General features: G+C 61.2%; 6 non-coding genes across 6 annotated transcripts; all 6 read left to right on the top strand.

Annotated features, from left to right (window-relative positions):
* Window positions 1-305: 305 nt before the first annotated feature.
* Window positions 306-378, top strand: TRNAF-GAA (transfer RNA phenylalanine (anticodon GAA)). The gene has a single exon. It is a non-coding gene; the product is annotated as a tRNA-Phe (tRNA).
* Window positions 379-6,964: 6,586 nt separating this feature from the next.
* On the top strand, window positions 6,965-7,037 carry TRNAF-GAA (transfer RNA phenylalanine (anticodon GAA)). The gene has a single exon. It is a non-coding gene; the product is annotated as a tRNA-Phe (tRNA).
* Window positions 7,038-9,841: 2,804 nt separating this feature from the next.
* Window positions 9,842-9,914, top strand: TRNAF-GAA (transfer RNA phenylalanine (anticodon GAA)). Its single transcript has one exon. It is a non-coding gene; the product is annotated as a tRNA-Phe (tRNA).
* A 1,896-nt stretch (window positions 9,915-11,810) lies between these two features.
* Window positions 11,811-11,883, top strand: TRNAF-GAA (transfer RNA phenylalanine (anticodon GAA)). Its single transcript has one exon. It is a non-coding gene; the product is annotated as a tRNA-Phe (tRNA).
* Window positions 11,884-13,779: 1,896 nt separating this feature from the next.
* On the top strand, window positions 13,780-13,852 carry TRNAF-GAA (transfer RNA phenylalanine (anticodon GAA)). Its single transcript has one exon. It is a non-coding gene; the product is annotated as a tRNA-Phe (tRNA).
* Window positions 13,853-17,407: 3,555 nt separating this feature from the next.
* TRNAF-GAA (transfer RNA phenylalanine (anticodon GAA)) lies at window positions 17,408-17,480 on the top strand. Its single transcript has one exon. It is a non-coding gene; the product is annotated as a tRNA-Phe (tRNA).

The raw sequence follows: 17,480 nt of genomic DNA, 5'->3' as shown, positions 1-17,480 counted from the left end.
GCATGTCAAGCCACCTGTGGGGACATTGGTGGATTTCTGCGGACGAGGGAGGACCTGTAGGTGTGTTAGTTTTACGGCGGGCAGAACAAGGACTGGTTCAGGCATTGCCCCCCACACCCACACAGCAGGTGCCATCCAACCCGTGCCTGGAGAACAAGAGCAGAGCAAGTTGGGCAATGGTCAGCAGGGACATCCAGAGCCCGGCAATGTCCAGGCAACATACAGCTTGCTGCAGGCACCTCCTGCGCCTTGGCCTCCGCTCTGGCACGGCTCTGCAGTGAGCGAACAAAAGCTCTCAGGGCAGGGCCGAAGTAGCTCAGCTGGGAGAGCGTTAGACTGAAGATCTAAAGGTCCCTGGTTGAAGCCCAGGCTTCGGCAAGTGGCAGGGCGGGAGGGGTCCTTGTTGCTTCCTCCTGGCGTTTTGCAGAGCGGCGCTCTCTTCTTCCAGCCTGCCCCACCATGGCCGTATCCTACATACCATGCAGATGGCCACGGCCCACCCCACAGCTGCGGGGAGCAGCCAGGACCCACACCGATGGCATTCTCCTTTGCTCGGCATCCTCCCACCCTGCGCTCCCTCACCTCTCTGGGGCCAAGCCAGAAGGCTGGCAGGGCCATGGGGGACCTCAAAGGATGCCGGAGGCATTTGGGTGCTGCGCTGCATCCACCCAAGCGGGGCTTCCAAAAGGCGGTCAGCAATCGCTCTCCAGCCTCACCCCCTTATCCTGTGGGGTCCTCACAGCCTCTCCTGTCCAACAAGCCCATGAGAGATGTTGGGTTGCGGCATCTCCACCTCTCGAGATCTGCCCAACGTGGCTGGGCAAAGTCCCCACGCGAGGCTTTGGGAGGAAAGTGCTCTTTGGAGATGCTGCCGTTGGCCGACCTGGGGCATTCCCAATGACTGGAGGCATGTCAAGCCACCTGTGGGGACATTGGTGGATTTCTGCGGACGAGGGAGGACCTGTAGGTGTGTTAGTTTTACGGTTGGCAGAACAAGGACTGGTTCAGGCATTGCCCCCCATACCCACACAGCAGGTGCCATCCAACCCGTGCCTGGAGAACAAGAGCAGAGCAAGTTGGGCAATGGTCAGCAGGGACATCCAGAGCCCGGCAATGTCCAGGCAACATACAGCTTGCTGCAGGCACCTCCTGCGCCTTGGCCTCCGCTCTGGCACGGCTCTGCTGTGAGCGAACAAAAGCTCTCAGGGCAGGGCCGAAGTAGCTCAGCTGGGAGAGCGTTAGACTGAAGATCTAAAGGTCCCTGGTTGAAGCCCGGGCTTCGGCAAGTGGCAGGGCGGGAGGGGTCCTTGTTGCTTCCTCCTGGCGTTTTGCAGAGCGGCGCTCTCTTCTTCCAGCCTGCCCCACCATGGCCGTGTCCTACACACCATGCAGATGGCCACGGCCCACCCCACAGCTGCGGGGAGCAGCCAGGACCCACACCGATGGCGTTCTCCTTTGCTCGGCATCCTCCCACCCTGCGCTCCCTCACCTCTCTGGGGCCAAGCCAGAAGGCTGGCAGGGCCATGGGGGACCTCAAAGGATGCCGGAGGCATTTGGGTGCTGCGCTGCATCCACCCAAGCGGGGCTTCCAAAAGGCGGTCAGCAATCGCTCTCCAGCCTCACCCCCTTATCCTGTGGGGTCCTCACAGCCTCTCCTGTCCAACAAGCCCATGAGAGATGTTGGGTTGCGGCATCTCCACCTCTCGAGATCTGCCCAACGTGGCTGGGCAAAGTCCCCACGCGAGGCTTTGGGAGGAAAGTGCTCTTTGGAGATGCTGCCATTGGCCGACCTGGGGCATTCCCAATGACTGGAGGCATGTCAAGCCACCTGTGGGGACATTGGTGGATTTCTGCGGACGAGGGAGGACCTGTAGGTGTGTTAGTTTTACGGCGGGCAGAACAAGGACTGGTTCAGGCATTGCCCCCCACACCCACACAGCAGGTGCCATCCAACCCGTGCCTGGAGAACAAGAGCAGAGCAAGTTGGGCAATGGTCAGCAGGGACATCCAGAGCCCGGCAATGTCCAGGCAACATACAGCTTGCTGCAGGCACCTCCTGCGCCTTGGCCTCCGCTCTGGCACGGCTCTGTTGTGAGCGAACAAAAACTCTCAGGGCAGGGCCGAAGTAGCTCAGCTGGGAGAGCGTTAGACTGAAGATCTAAAGGTATCTGGTTGAAGCCCGGGCTTCGGCAAGTGGCAGGGTGGGAGGGGTCCTTGTTGCTTCCTCCTGGCGTTTTGCAGAGCGGCGCTCTCTTCTTCCAGCCTGCCCCACCATGGCCGTGTCCTACACACCATGCAGATGGCCACGGCCCACCCCACAGCTGCGGGGAGCAGCCAGGACCCACACCGATGGCGTTCTCCTTTGCTCGGCATCCTCCCACCCTGCGCTCCCTCACCTCTCTGGGGCCAAGCCAGAAGGCTGGCAGGGCCATGGGGGACCTCAAAGGATGCCGGAGGCATTTGGGTGCTGCGCTGCATCCACCCAAGTGGGGCTTCCAAAAGGTGGTCAGCAATCGCTCTCCAGCCTCACCCCCTTATCCTGTGGGGTCCTCACAGCCTCTCCTGTCCAACAAGCCCATGAGAGATGTTGGGTTGCGGCATCTCCACCTCTCGAGATCTGCCCAACGTGGCTGGGCAAAGTCCCCACGCGAGGCTTTGGGAGGAAAGTGCTCTTTGGAGATGCTGCCGTTTGCCGACCTGGGGCATTCCCAATGACTGGAGGCATGTCAAGCCACCTGTGGGGACATTGGTGGATTTCTGCGGACGAGGGAGGACCTGTAGGTGTGTTAGTTTTACGGCAGGCAGAACAAGGACTGGTTCAGGCATTGCCCCCCACACCCACACAGCAGGTGCCATCCAACCCGTGCCTGGAGAACAAGAGCAGAGCAAGTTGGGCAATGGTCAGCAGGGACATCCAGAGCCCGGCAATGTCCAGGCAACATACAGCTTGCTGCAGGCACCTCCTGCGCCTTGGCCTCCGCTCTGGCACGGCTCTGCTGTGAGCGAACAAAAGCTCTCAGGGCAGGGCCGAAGTAGCTCAGCTGGGAGAGCGTTAGACTGAAGATCTAAAGGTCCCTGGTTGAAGCCCGGGCTTCGGCAAGTGGCAGGGCGGGAGGGGTCCTTGTTGCTTCCTCCTGGCGTTTTGCAGAGCAGCGCTCTCTTCTTCCAGCCTGCCCCACCATGGCCGTGTCCTACACACCATGCAGATGGCCACGGCCCACCCCACAGCTGCGGGGAGCACCCAGGACCCACACCGATGGCATTCTCCTTTGCTCGGCATCCACCCACCCTGTGCTCCCTCACCTCTCTGGGGCCAAGCCAGAAGGCTGGCAGGGCCATGGGGGACCTCAAAGGATGCCGGAGGCATTTGGGTGCTGTGCTGCATCCACCCAAGCGGGGCTTCCAAAAGGCGGTCAGCAATCGCTCTCCAGCCTCACCCCCTTATCCTGTGGGGTCCTCACAGCCTCTCCTGTCCAACAAGCCCATGAGAGATGTTGGGTTGCGGCATCTCCACCTCTCGAGATCTGCCCAACGTGGCTGGGCAAAGTCCCCACGCGAGGCTTTGGGAGGAAAGTGCTCTTTGGAGATGCTGCCGTTGGCCGACCTGGGGCATTCCCAATGACTGGAGGCATGTCAAGCCACCTGTGGGGACATTGGTGGATTTCTGCGGACGAGGGAGGACCTGTAGGTGTGTTAGTTTTACGGCGGGCAGAACAAGGACTGGTTCAGGCATTGCCCCCCACACCCACACAGCAGGTGCCATCCAACCCGTGCCTGGAGAACAAGAGCAGAGCAAGTTGGGCAATGGTCAGCAGGGACATCCAGAGCCCGGCAATGTCCAGGCAACATACAGCTTGCTGCAGGCACCTCCTGCGCCTTGGCCTCCGCTCTGGCATGGCTCTGCTGTGAGCGAACAAAAGCTCTCAGGGCAGGGCCGAAGTAGCTCAGCTGGGAGAGCGTTAGACTGAAGATCTAAAGGTCCCTGGTTGAAGCCCGGGCTTCGGCAAGTGGCAGGGCGGGAGGGGTCCTTGTTGCTTCCTCCTGGCGTTTTGCAGAGCGGCGCTCTCTTCTTCCAGCCTGCCCCACCATGGCCGTGTCCTACACACCATGCAGATGGCCACGGCCCACCCCACAGCTGCGGGGAGCAGCCAGGACCCACACCGATGGCATTCTCCTTTGCTCGGCATCCTCCCACCCTGCGCTCCCTCACCTCTCTGGGGCCAAGCCAGAAGGCTGGCAGGGCCATGGGGGACCTCAAAGGATGCCGGAGGCATTTGGGTGCTGCGCTGCATCCACCCAAGCGGGGCTTCCAAAAGGCGGTCAGCAATCGCTCTCCAGCCTCACCCCCTTATCCTGTGGGGTCCTCACAGCCTCTCCTGTCCAACAAGCCCATGAGAGATGTTGGGTTGCGGCATCTCCACCTCTCGAGATCTGCCCAACGTGGCTGGGCAAAGTCCCCACGCGAGGCTTTGGGAGGAAAGTGCTCTTTGGAGATGCTGCCGTTGGCCGACCTGGGGCATTCCCAATGACTGGAGGCATGTCAAGCCACCTGTGGGGACATTGGTGGATTTCTGCGGACGAGGGAGGACCTGTAGGTGTGTTAGTTTTACGGCGGGCAGAACAAGGACTGGTTCAGGCATTGCCCCCCACACCCACACAGCAGGTGCCATCCAACCCGTGCCTGGAGAACAAGAGCAGAGCAAGTTGGGCAATGGTCAGCAGGGACATCCAGAGCCCGGCAATGTCCAGGCAACATACAGCTTGCTGCAGGCACCTCCTGCGCCTTGGCCTCCGCTCTGGCACGGCTCTGCTGTGAGCGAACAAAAGCTCTCAGGGCAGGGCTGAAGTAGCTCAGCTGGGAGAGCATTAGACTGAAGATCTAAAGGTCCCTGGTTGAAGCCCGGGCTTCGGCAAGTGGCAGGGTGGGAGGGGTCCTTGTTGCTTCCTCCTGGCGTTTTGCAGAGCGGTACTCTCTTCTTCCAGCCTGCCCCACCATGGCCGTGTCCTACACACCATGCAGATGGCCACGGCCCACCCCACAGCTGCGGGGAGCAGCCAGGACCCACACCGATGGCGTTCTCCTTTGCTCGACATCCTCCCACCCTGCGCTCCCTCACCTCTCTGGGGCCAAGCCAGAAGGCTGGCAGGGCCATGGGGGACCTCAAAGGATGCCGGAGGCATTTGGGTGCTGCGCTGCATCCACCCAAGCGGGGCTTCCAAAAGGCGGTCAGCAATCGCTCTCCAGCCTCACCCCCTTATCCTGTGGGGTCCTCACAGCCTCTCCTGTCCAACAAGCCCATGAGAGATGTTGGGTTGCGGCATCTCCACCTCTCGAGATCTGCCCAACGTGGCTGGGCAAAGTCCTGAGAGACCCATGCCAAGGGGTCCCGCTCTGATCACGACAGGCTGTGCGCGACACTCCTGAGATGCCCTCCACCATCAGCATTTGGCAGAATGTGTCAAGACACCCTCGGGACCACCTCAACCAAGTGGACGTGCGCACGCACCCGTGGAGCTTCCCTCGCGAGGCTTTGGGAGGAAAGTGCTCTTTGGAGATGCTGCCGTTGGCCGTCCTGGGGCATTCCCAATGACTGGAGGCATGTCAAGCCACCTGTGGGGACATTGGTGGATTTCTGCGGACGAGGGAGGACCTGTAGGTGTGTTAGTTTTACGGTGGGCAGAACAAGGACTGGTTCAGGCATTGCCCCCCACACCCACACAGCAGGTGCCATCCAACCCGTGCCTGGAGAACAAGAGCAGAGCAAGTTGGGCAATGGTCAGCAGGGACATCCAGAGCCCGGCAATGTCCAGGCAACATACAGCTTGCTGCAGGCACCTCCTGCGCCTTGGCCTCCGCTCTGGCACGGCTCTGCTGTGAGCGAACAAAAGCTCTCAGGGCAGGGCTGAAGTAGCTCAGCTGGGAGAGCGTTAGACTGAAGATCTAAAGGTCCCTGGTTGAAGCCCAGGCTTCGGCAAGTGGCAGGGCGGGAGGGGTCCTTGTTGCTTCCTCCTGGCATTTTGCAGAGCGGCGCTCTCTTCTTCCAGCCTGCCCCACCATGGCCGTGTCCTACACACCATGCAGATGGCCACGGCCCACCCCACAGCTGCGGGGAGCAGCCAGGACCCACACCGATGGCATTCTCCTTTGCTCGGCATCCTCCCACCCTGCGCTCCCTCACCTCTCTGGGGCCAAGCCAGAAGGCTGGCAGGGCCATGGGGGACCTCAAAGGATGCCGGAGGCATTTGGGTGCTGCGCTGCATCCACCCAAGCGGGGCTTCCAAAAGGCGGTCAGCAATCGCTCTCCAGCCTCACCCCCTTATCCTGTGGGGTCCTCACAGCCTCTCCTGTCCAACAAGCCCATGAGAGATGTTGGGTTGCGGCATCTCCACCTCTCGAGATCTGCCCAACGTGGCTGGGCAAAGTCCTGAGAGACCCGTGCCAAGGGGTCCCGCTCTGATCACGACAGGCTGTGCGCGACACTCCTGAGATGCCCTCCACCATCACCGTTTGGCAGAACGTGTCAAGACACCCTCGGGACCACCTCAACCAAGTGGACGTGCGCACGCACCCGTGGAGCTTCCCTCGCGAGGCTTTGGGAGGAAAGTGCTCTTTGGAGATGCTGCCGTTGGCCGTCCTGGGGCATTCCCAATGACTGGAGGCATGTCAAGCCACCTGTGGGGACATTGGTGGATTTCTGCGGACGAGGGAGGACCTGTAGGTGTGTTAGTTTTACGGCGGGCAGAACAAGGACTGGTTCAGGCATTGCCCCCCACACCCACACAGCAGGTGCCATCCAACCCGTGCCTGGAGAACAAGAGCAGAGCAAGTTGGGCAATGGTCAGCAAGGACATCCAGAGCCCGGCAATGTCCAGGCAACATACAGCTTGCTGCAGGCACCTCCTGCGCCTTGGCCTCCGCTCTGGCACGGCTCTGCAGTGAGCGAACAAAAGCTCTCAGGGCAGGGCCGAAGTAGCTCAGCTGGGAGAGCGTTAGACTGAAGATCTAAAGGTCCCTGGTTGAAGCCCAGGCTTCGGCAAGTGGCAGGGCAGGAGGGGTCCTTGTTGCTTCCTCCTGGCGTTTTGCAGAGCGGCGCTCTCTTCTTCCAGCCTGCCCCACCATGGCCGTGTCCTACACACCATGCAGATGGCCACGGCCCACCCCACAGCTGCGGGGAGCAGCCAGGACCCACACCGATGGCGTTCTCCTTTGCTCGGCATCCTCCCACCCTGCGCTCCCTCACCTCTCTGGGGCCAAGCCAGAAGGCTGGCAGGGCCATGGGGGACCTCAAAGGATGCCGGAGGCATTTGGGTGCTGCGCTGCATCCACCCAAGCGGGGCTTCCAAAAGGCGGTCAGCAATCGCTCTCCAGCCTCACCCCCTTATCCTGTGGGGTCCTCACAGCCTCTCCTGTCCAACAAGCCCATGAGAGATGTTGGGTTGCGGCATCTCCACCTCTCGAGATCTGCCCAACGTGGCTGGGCAAAGTCCCCACGCGAGGCTTTGGGAGGAAAGTGCTCTTTGGAGATGCTGCCCTTGGCCGACCTGGGGCATTCCCAATGACTGGAGGCATGTCAAGCCACCTGTGGGGACATTGGTGGATTTCTGCGGACGAGGGAGGACCTGTAGGTGTGTTAGTTTTACGGCGGGCAGAACAAGGACTGGTTCAGGCATTGCCCCCCACACCCACACAGCAGGTGCCATCCAACCCGTGCCTGGAGAACAAGAGCAGAGCAAGTTGGGCAATGGTCAGCAGGGACATCCAGAGCCCGGCAATGTCCAGGCAACATACAGCTTGCTGCAGGCACCTCCTGCGCCTTGGCCTCCGCTCTGGCACGGCTCTGCTGTGAGGGGAACAAAAGCTCTCAGGGCAGGGCCGAAGTAGCTCAGCTGGGAGAGTGTTAGACTGAAGATCTAAAGGTCCCTGGTTGAAGCCCGGGCTTCGGCAAGTGGCAGGGCGGGAGGGGTCCTTGTTGCTTCCTCCTGGCGTTTTGCAGAGCGGCGCTCTCTTCTTCCAGCCTGCCCCACCATGGCCGTGTCCTACACACCATGCAGATGGCCACGGCCCACCCCACAGCTGCGGGGAGCACCCAGGACCCACACCGATGGCATTCTCCTTTGCTCGGCATCCTCCCACCCTGCGCTCCCTCACCTCTCTGGGGCCAAGCCAGAAGGCTGGCAGGGCCATGGGGGACCTCAAAGGATGCCGGAGGCATTTGGGTGCTGCGCTGCATCCACCCAAGCGGGGCTTCCAAAAGGTGGTCAGCAATCGCTCTCCAGCCTCACCCCCTTATCCTGTGGGGTCCTCACAGCCTCTCCTGTCCAACAAGCCCATGAGAGATGTTGGGTTGCGGCATCTCCTCCTCTCGAGATCTGCCCAACGTGGCTGGGCGAAGTCCCCACGCGAGGCTTTGGGAGGAAAGTGCTCTTTGGAGATGCTGCCGTTGGCCGACCTGGGGCATTCCCAATGACTGGAGGCATGTCAAGCCACCTGTGGGGACATTGGTGGATTTCTGTGTACGAGGGAGGACCTGTAGGTGTGTTAGTTTTACGGCGGGCAGAACAAGGACTGGTTCAGGCATTGCCCCCCACACCCACACAGCAGGTGCCATCCAACCCGTGCCTGGAGAACAAGAGCAGAGCAAGTTGGGCAATGGTCAGCAGGGACATCCAGAGCCCGGCAATGTCCAGGCAACATACAGCTTGCTGCAGGCACCTCCTGCGCCTTGGCCTCCGCTCTGGCACGGCTCTGCTGTGAGCGAACAAAAGCTCTCAGGGCAGGGCCGAAGTAGCTCAGCTGGGAGAGCGTTAGACTGAAGATCTAAAGGTCCCTGGTTGAAGCCCGGGCTTCGGCAAGTGGCAGGGCGGGAGGGGTCCTTGTTGCTTCCTCCTGGCGTTTTGCAGAGCAGCGCTCTCTTCTTCCAGCCTGCCCCGCCATGGCCGTGTCCTACACACCATGCAGATGGCCACGGCCCACCCCACAGCTGCGAGGAGCACCCGGGACCCACACCGATGGCGTTCTCCTTTGCTCGGCATCCTCCCACCCTGCGCTCCCTCACCTCTCTGGGGCCAAGCCAGAAGGCTGGCAGGGCCATGGGGGACCTCAAAGGATGCCGGAGGCATTTGGGTGCTGCGCTGCATCCACCCAAGTGGGGCTTCCAAAAGGCGGTCAGCAATCGCTCTCCAGCCTCACCCCCTTATCCTGTGGGGTCCTCACAGCCTCTCCTGTCCAACAAGCCCATGAGAGATTTTGGGTTGCGGCATCTCCACCTCTCGAGATCTGCCCAACGTGGCTGGGCAAAGTCCTGAGAGACCCGTGCCAAGGGGTCCCACTCTGATCACGACAGGCTGTGCGCGACACTCCTGAGATGCCCTCCACCATCAGCGTTTGGCAGAACGTGTCAAGACACCCTCGGGACCACCTCAACCAAGTGGACGTGCGCACGCACCCGTGGAGCTTCCCTCGCGAGGCTTTGGGAGGAAAGTGCTCTTTGGAGATGCTGCCGTTGGCCGTCCTGGGGCATTCCCAATGACTGGAGGCATGTCAAGCCACCTGTGGGGACATTGGTGGATTTCTGCGGACGAGGGAGGACCTGTAGGTGTGTTAGTTTTACGGCGGGCAGAACAAGGACTGGTTCAGGCATTGCCCCCCACACCCACACAGCAGGTGCCATCCAACCCGTGCCTGGAGAACAAGAGCAGAGCAAGTTGGGCAATGGTCAGCAGGGACATCCAGAGCCCGGCAATGTCCAGGCAACATACAGCTTGCTGCAGGCACCTCCTGCGCCTTGGCCTCCGCTCTGGCACGGCTCTGCAGTGAGCGAACAAAAGCTCTCAGGGCAGGGCCGAAGTAGCTCAGCTGGGAGAGCGTTAGACTGAAGATCTAAAGGTCCCTGGTTGAAGCCCAGGCTTCGGCAAGTGGCAGGGCGGGAGGGGTCCTTGTTGCTTCCTCCTGGCGTTTTGCAGAGCGGCGCTCTCTTCTTCCAGCCTGCCCCACCATGGCCGTATCCTACATACCATGCAGATGGCCACGGCCCACCCCACAGCTGCGGGGAGCAGCCAGGACCCACACCGATGGCATTCTCCTTTGCTCGGCATCCTCCCACCCTGCGCTCCCTCACCTCTCTGGGGCCAAGCCAGAAGGCTGGCAGGGCCATGGGGGACCTCAAAGGATGCCGGAGGCATTTGGGTGCTGCGCTGCATCCACCCAAGCGGGGCTTCCAAAAGGCGGTCAGCAATCGCTCTCCAGCCTCACCCCCTTATCCTGTGGGGTCCTCACAGCCTCTCCTGTCCAACAAGCCCATGAGAGATGTTGGGTTGCGGCATCTCCACCTCTCGAGATCTGCCCAACGTGGCTGGGCAAAGTCCCCACGCGAGGCTTTGGGAGGAAAGTGCTCTTTGGAGATGCTGCCGTTGGCCGACCTGGGGCATTCCCAATGACTGGAGGCATGTCAAGCCACCTGTGGGGACATTGGTGGATTTCTGCGGACGAGGGAGGACCTGTAGGTGTGTTAGTTTTACGGCGGGCAGAACAAGGACTGGTTCAGGCATTGCCCCCCACACCCACACAGCAGGTGCCATCCAACCCGTGCCTGGAGAACAAGAGCAGAGCAAGTTGGGCAATGGTCAGCAGGGACATCCAGAGCCCGGCAATGTCCAGGCAACATACAGCTTGCTGCAGGCACCTCCTGCGCCTTGGCCTCCGCTCTGGCACGGCTCTGCTGTGAGCGAACAAAAGCTCTCAGGGCAGGGCCGAAGTAGCTCAGCTGGGAGAGCGTTAGACTGAAGATCTAAAGGTCCCTGGTTGAAGCCCGGGCTTCGGCAAGTGGCAGGGCGGGAGGGGTCCTTGTTGCTTCCTCCTGGCGTTTTGCAGAGCAGCGCTCTCTTCTTCCAGCCTGCCCCGCCATGGCCGTGTCCTACACACCATGCAGATGGCCACGGCCCACCCCACAGCTGCGAGGAGCACCCGGGACCCACACCGATGGCGTTCTCCTTTGCTCGGCATCCTCCCACCCTGCGCTCCCTCACCTCTCTGGGGCCAAGCCAGAAGGCTGGCAGGGCCATGGGGGACCTCAAAGGATGCCGGAGGCATTTGGGTGCTGCGCTGCATCCACCCAAGTGGGGCTTCCAAAAGGCGGTCAGCAATCGCTCTCCAGCCTCACCCCCTTATCCTGTGGGGTCCTCACAGCCTCTCCTGTCCAACAAGCCCATGAGAGATTTTGGGTTGCGGCATCTCCACCTCTCGAGATCTGCCCAACGTGGCTGGGCAAAGTCCTGAGAGACCCGTGCCAAGGGGTCCCACTCTGATCACGACAGGCTGTGCGCGACACTCCTGAGATGCCCTCCACCATCAGCGTTTGGCAGAACGTGTCAAGACACCCTCGGGACCACCTCAACCAAGTGGACGTGCGCACGCACCCGTGGAGCTTCCCTCGCGAGGCTTTGGGAGGAAAGTGCTCTTTGGAGATGCTGCCGTTGGCCGTCCTGGGGCATTCCCAATGACTGGAGGCATGTCAAGCCACCTGTGGGGACATTGGTGGATTTCTGCGGACGAGGGAGGACCTGTAGGTGTGTTAGTTTTACGGCGGGCAGAACAAGGACTGGTTCAGGCATTGCCCCCCACACCCACACAGCAGGTGCCATCCAACCCGTGCCTGGAGAACAAGAGCAGAGCAAGTTGGGCAATGGTCAGCAGGGACATCCAGAGCCCGGCAATGTCCAGGCAACATACAGCTTGCTGCAGGCACCTCCTGCGCCTTGGCCTCCGCTCTGGCACGGCTCTGCAGTGAGCGAACAAAAGCTCTCAGGGCAGGGCCGAAGTAGCTCAGCTGGGAGAGCGTTAGACTGAAGATCTAAAGGTCCCTGGTTGAAGCCCAGGCTTCGGCAAGTGGCAGGGCGGGAGGGGTCCTTGTTGCTTCCTCCTGGCGTTTTGCAGAGCGGCGCTCTCTTCTTCCAGCCTGCCCCACCATGGCCGTATCCTACATACCATGCAGATGGCCACGGCCCACCCCACAGCTGCGGGGAGCAGCCAGGACCCACACCGATGGCATTCTCCTTTGCTCGGCATCCTCCCACCCTGCGCTCCCTCACCTCTCTGGGGCCAAGCCAGAAGGCTGGCAGGGCCATGGGGGACCTCAAAGGATGCCGGAGGCATTTGGGTGCTGCGCTGCATCCACCCAAGCGGGGCTTCCAAAAGGCGGTCAGCAATCGCTCTCCAGCCTCACCCCCTTATCCTGTGGGGTCCTCACAGCCTCTCCTGTCCAACAAGCCCATGAGAGATGTTGGGTTGCGGCATCTCCACCTCTCGAGATCTGCCCAACGTGGCTGGGCAAAGTCCCCACGCGAGGCTTTGGGAGGAAAGTGCTCTTTGGAGATGCTGCCGTTGGCCGACCTGGGGCATTCCCAATGACTGGAGGCATGTCAAGCCACCTGTGGGGACATTGGTGGATTTCTGCGGACGAGGGAGGACCTGTAGGTGTGTTAGTTTTACGGCGGGCAGAACAAGGACTGGTTCAGGCATTGCCCCCCACACCCACACAGCAGGTGCCATCCAACCCGTGCCTGGAGAACAAGAGCAGAGCAAGTTGGGCAATGGTCAGCAGGGACATCCAGAGCCCGGCAATGTCCAGGCAACATACAGCTTGCTGCAGGCACCTCCTGCGCCTTGGCCTCCGCTCTGGCACGGCTCTGCTGTGAGCGAACAAAAGCTCTCAGGGCAGGGCCGAAGTAGCTCAGCTGGGAGAGCGTTAGACTGAAGATCTAAAGGTCCCTGGTTGAAGCCCGGGCTTCGGCAAGTGGCAGGGCGGGAGGGGTCCTTGTTGCTTCCTCCTGGCGTTTTGCAGAGCAGCGCTCTCTTCTTCCAGCCTGCCCCGCCATGGCCGTGTCCTACACACCATGCAGATGGCCACGGCCCACCCCACAGCTGCGAGGAGCACCCGGGACCCACACCGATGGCGTTCTCCTTTGCTCGGCATCCTCCCACCCTGCGCTCCCTCACCTCTCTGGGGCCAAGCCAGAAGGCTGGCAGGGCCATGGGGGACCTCAAAGGATGCCGGAGGCATTTGGGTGCTGCGCTGCATCCACCCAAGTGGGGCTTCCAAAAGGCGGTCAGCAATCGCTCTCCAGCCTCACCCCCTTATCCTGTGGGGTCCTCACAGCCTCTCCTGTCCAACAAGCCCATGAGAGATTTTGGGTTGCGGCATCTCCACCTCTCGAGATCTGCCCAACGTGGCTGGGCAAAGTCCTGAGAGACCCGTGCCAAGGGGTCCCACTCTGATCACGACAGGCTGTGCGCGACACTCCTGAGATGCCCTCCACCATCAGCGTTTGGCAGAACGTGTCAAGACACCCTCGGGACCACCTCAACCAAGTGGACGTGCGCACGCACCCGTGGAGCTTCCCTCGCGAGGCTTTGGGAGGAAAGTGCTCTTTGGAGATGCTGCCGTTGGCCGTCCTGGGGCATTCCCAATGACTGGAGGCATGTCAAGCCACCTGTGGGGACATTGGTGGATTTCTGCGGACGAGGGAGGACCTGTAGGTGTGTTAGTTTTACGGCGGGCAGAACAAGGACTGGTTCAGGCATTGCCCCCCACACCCACACAGCAGGTGCCATCCAACCCGTGCCTGGAGAACAAGAGCAGAGCAAGTTGGGCAATGGTCAGCAGGGACATCCAGAGCCCGGCAATGTCCAGGCAACATACAGCTTGCTGCAGGCACCTCCTGCGCCTTGGCCTCCGCTCTGGCACGGCTCTGCAGTGAGCGAACAAAAGCTCTCAGGGCAGGGCCGAAGTAGCTCAGCTGGGAGAGCGTTAGACTGAAGATCTAAAGGTCCCTGGTTGAAGCCCAGGCTTCGGCAAGTGGCAGGGCGGGAGGGGTCCTTGTTGCTTCCTCCTGGCGTTTTGCAGAGCGGCGCTCTCTTCTTCCAGCCTGCCCCACCATGGCCGTATCCTACATACCATGCAGATGGCCACGGCCCACCCCACAGCTGTGGGGAGCAGCCAGGACCCACACCGATGGCATTCTCCTTTGCTCGGCATCCTCCCACCCTGCGCTCCCTCACCTCTCTGGGGCCAAGCCAGAAGGCTGGCAGGGCCATGGGGGACCTCAAAGGATGCCGGAGGCATTTGGGTGCTGCGCTGCATCCACCCAAGCGGGGCTTCCAAAAGGCGGTCAGCAATCGCTCTCCAGCCTCACCCCCTTATCCTGTGGGGTCCTCACAGCCTCTCCTGTCCAACAAGCCCATGAGAGATGTTGGGTTGCGGCATCTCCACCTCTCGAGATCTGCCCAACGTGGCTGGGCAAAGTCCCCACGCGAGGCTTTGGGAGGAAAGTGCTCTTTGGAGATGCTGCCGTTGGCCGACCTGGGGCATTCCCAATGACTGGAGGCATGTCAAGCCACCTGTGGGGACATTGGTGGATTTCTGCGGACGAGGGAGGACCTGTAGGTGTGTTAGTTTTACGGCGGGCAGAACAAGGACTGGTTCAGGCATTGCCCCCCACACCCACACAGAAGGTGCCATCCAACCCGTGCCTGGAGAACAAGAGCAGAGCAAGTTGGGCAATGGTCAGCAGGGACATCCAGAGCCCGGCAATGTCCAGGCAACATACAGCTTGCTGCAGGCACCTCCTGCGCCTTGGCCTCCGCTCTGGCACGGCTCTGCTGTGAGCGAACAAAAGCTCTCAGGGCAGGGCCGAAGTAGCTCAGCTGGGAGAGCGTTAGACTGAAGATCTAAAGGTCCCTGGTTGAAGCCCGGGCTTCGGCAAGTGGCAGGGCGGGAGGGGTCCTTGTTGCTTCCTCCTGGCGTTTTGCAGAGCGGCGCTCTCTTCTTCCAGCCTGCCCCACCATGGCCGTGTCCTACACACCATGCAGATGGCCACGGCCCACCCCACAGCTGCGGGGAGCAGCCAGGACCCACACCGATGGCGTTCTCCTTTGCTCGGCATCCTCCCACCCTGCGCTCCCTCACCTCTCTGGGGCCAAGCCAGAAGGCTGGCAGGGCCATGGGGGACCTCAAAGGATGCCGGAGGCATTTGGGTGCTGCGCTGCATCCACCCAAGCGGGGCTTCCAAAAGGCGGTCAGCAATCGCTCTCCAGCCTCACCCCCTTATCCTGTGGGGTCCTCACAGCCTCTCCTGTCCAACAAGCCCATGAGAGATGTTGGGTTGCGGCATCTCCACCTCTCGAGATCTGCCCAACGTGGCTGGGCAAAGTCCCCACGCGAGGCTTTGGGAGGAAAGTGCTCTTTGGAGATGCTGCCATTGGCCGACCTGGGGCATTCCCAATGACTGGAGGCATGTCAAGCCACCTGTGGGGACATTGGTGGATTTCTGCGGACGAGGGAGGACCTGTAGGTGTGTTAGTTTTACGGCGGGCAGAACAAGGACTGGTTCAGGCATTGCCCCCCACACCCACACAGCAGGTGCCATCCAACCCGTGCCTGGAGAACAAGAGCAGAGCAAGTTGGGCAATGGTCAGCAGGGACATCCAGAGCCCGGCAATGTCCAGGCAACATACAGCTTGCTGCAGGCACCTCCTGCGCCTTGGCCTCCGCTCTGGCACGGCTCTGTTGTGAGCGAACAAAAGCTCTCAGGGCAGGGCCGAAGTAGCTCAGCTGGGAGAGCGTTAGACTGAAGATCTAAAGGTCCCTGGTTGAAGCCCGGGCTTCGGCAAGTGGCAGGGTGGGAGGGGTCCTTGTTGCTTCCTCCTGGCGTTTTGCAGAGCGGCGCTCTCTTCTTCCAGCCTGCCCCACCATGGCCGTGTCCTACACACCATGCAGATGGCCACGGCCCACCCCACAGCTGCGGGGAGCACCCAGGACCCACACCGATGGCGTTCTCCTTTGCTCGGCATCCTCCCACCCTGCGCTCCCTCACCTCTCTAGGGCCAAGCCAGAAGGCTGGCAGGGCCATGGGGGACCTCAAAGGATGCCGGAGGCATTTGGGTGCTGCGCTGCATCCACCCAAGCGGGGCTTCCAAAAGGCGGTCAGCAATCGCTCTCCAGCCTCACCCCCTTATCCTGTGGGGTCCTCACAGCCTCTCCTGTCCAACAAGCCCATGAGAGATGTTGGGTTGCGGCATCTCCACCTCTCGAGATCTGCCCAACGTGGCTGGGCAAAGTCCCCACGCGAGGCTTTGGGAGGAAAGTGCTCTTTGGAGATGCTGCCGTTGGCCGACCTGGGGCATTCCCAATGACTGGAGGCATGTCAAGCCACCTGTGGGGACATTGGTGGATTTCTGCGGACGAGGGAGGACCTGTAGGTGTGTTAGTTTTACGGCGGGCAGAACAAGGACTGGTTCAGGCATTGCCCCCCACACCCACACAGCAGGTGCCATCCAACCCGTGCCTGGAGAACAAGAGCAGAGCAAGTTGGGCAATGGTCAGCAGGGACATCCAGAGCCCGGCAATGTCCAGGCAACATACAGCTTGCTGCAGGCACCTCCTGCGCCTTGGCCTCCGCTCTGGCATGGCTCTGCTGTGAGCGAACAAAAGCTCTCAGGGCAGGGCCGAAGTAGCTCAGCTGGGAGAGCGTTAGACTGAAGATCTAAAGGTCCCTGGTTGAAGCCCGGGCTTCGGCAAGTGGCAGGGCGGGAGGGGTCCTTGTTGCTTCCTCCTGGCGTTTTGCAGAGCGGCGCTCTCTTCTTCCAGCCTGCCCCACCATGGCCGTGTCCTACACACCATGCAGATGGCCACGGCCCACCCCACAGCTGCGGGGAGCAGCCAGGACCCACACCGATGGCATTCTCCTTTGCTCGGCATCCTCCCACCCTGCGCTCCCTCACCTCTCTGGGGCCAAGCCAGAAGGCTGGCAGGGCCATGGGGGACCTCAAAGGATGCCGGAGGCATTTGGGTGCTGCGCTGCATCCACCCAAGCGGGGCTTCCAAAAGGCGGTCAGCAATCGCTCTCCAGCCTCACCCCCTTATCCTGTGGGGTCCTCACAGCCTCTCCTGTCCAACAAGCCCATGAGAGATGTTGGGTTGCGGCATCTCCACCTCTCGAGATCTGCCCAACGTGGCTGGGCAAAGTCCCCACGCGAGGCTTTGGGAGGAAAGTGCTCTTTGGAGATGCTGCCGTTGGCCGACCTGGGGCATTCCCAATGACTGGAGGCATGTCAAGCCACCTGTGGGGACATTGGTGGATTTCTGCGGACGAGGGAGGACCTGTAGGTGTGTTAGTTTTACGGCGGGCAGAACAAGGACTGGTTCAGGCATTGCCCCCCACACCCACACAGCAGGTGCCATCCAACCCGTGCCTGGAGAACAAGAGCAGAGCAAGTTGGGCAATGGTCAGCAGGGACATCCAGAGCCCGGCAATGTCCAGGCAACATACAGCTTGCTGCAGGCACCTCCTGCGCCTTGGCCTCCGCTCTGGCACGGCTCTGCTGTGAGCGAACAAAAGCTCTCAGGGCAGGGCCGAAGTAGCTCAGCTGGGAGAGCGTTAGACTGAAGATCTAAAGGTCCCTGGTTGAAGCCCAGGCTTCGGCA

This window comes from Rhea pennata, chromosome 24 (genome assembly GCF_028389875.1).
Source record: "Rhea pennata isolate bPtePen1 chromosome 24, bPtePen1.pri, whole genome shotgun sequence".
NCBI lineage: Eukaryota > Metazoa > Chordata > Aves > Rheiformes > Rheidae > Rhea > Rhea pennata.
This window is presented reverse-complemented; position numbering and strand designations above follow the sequence as displayed.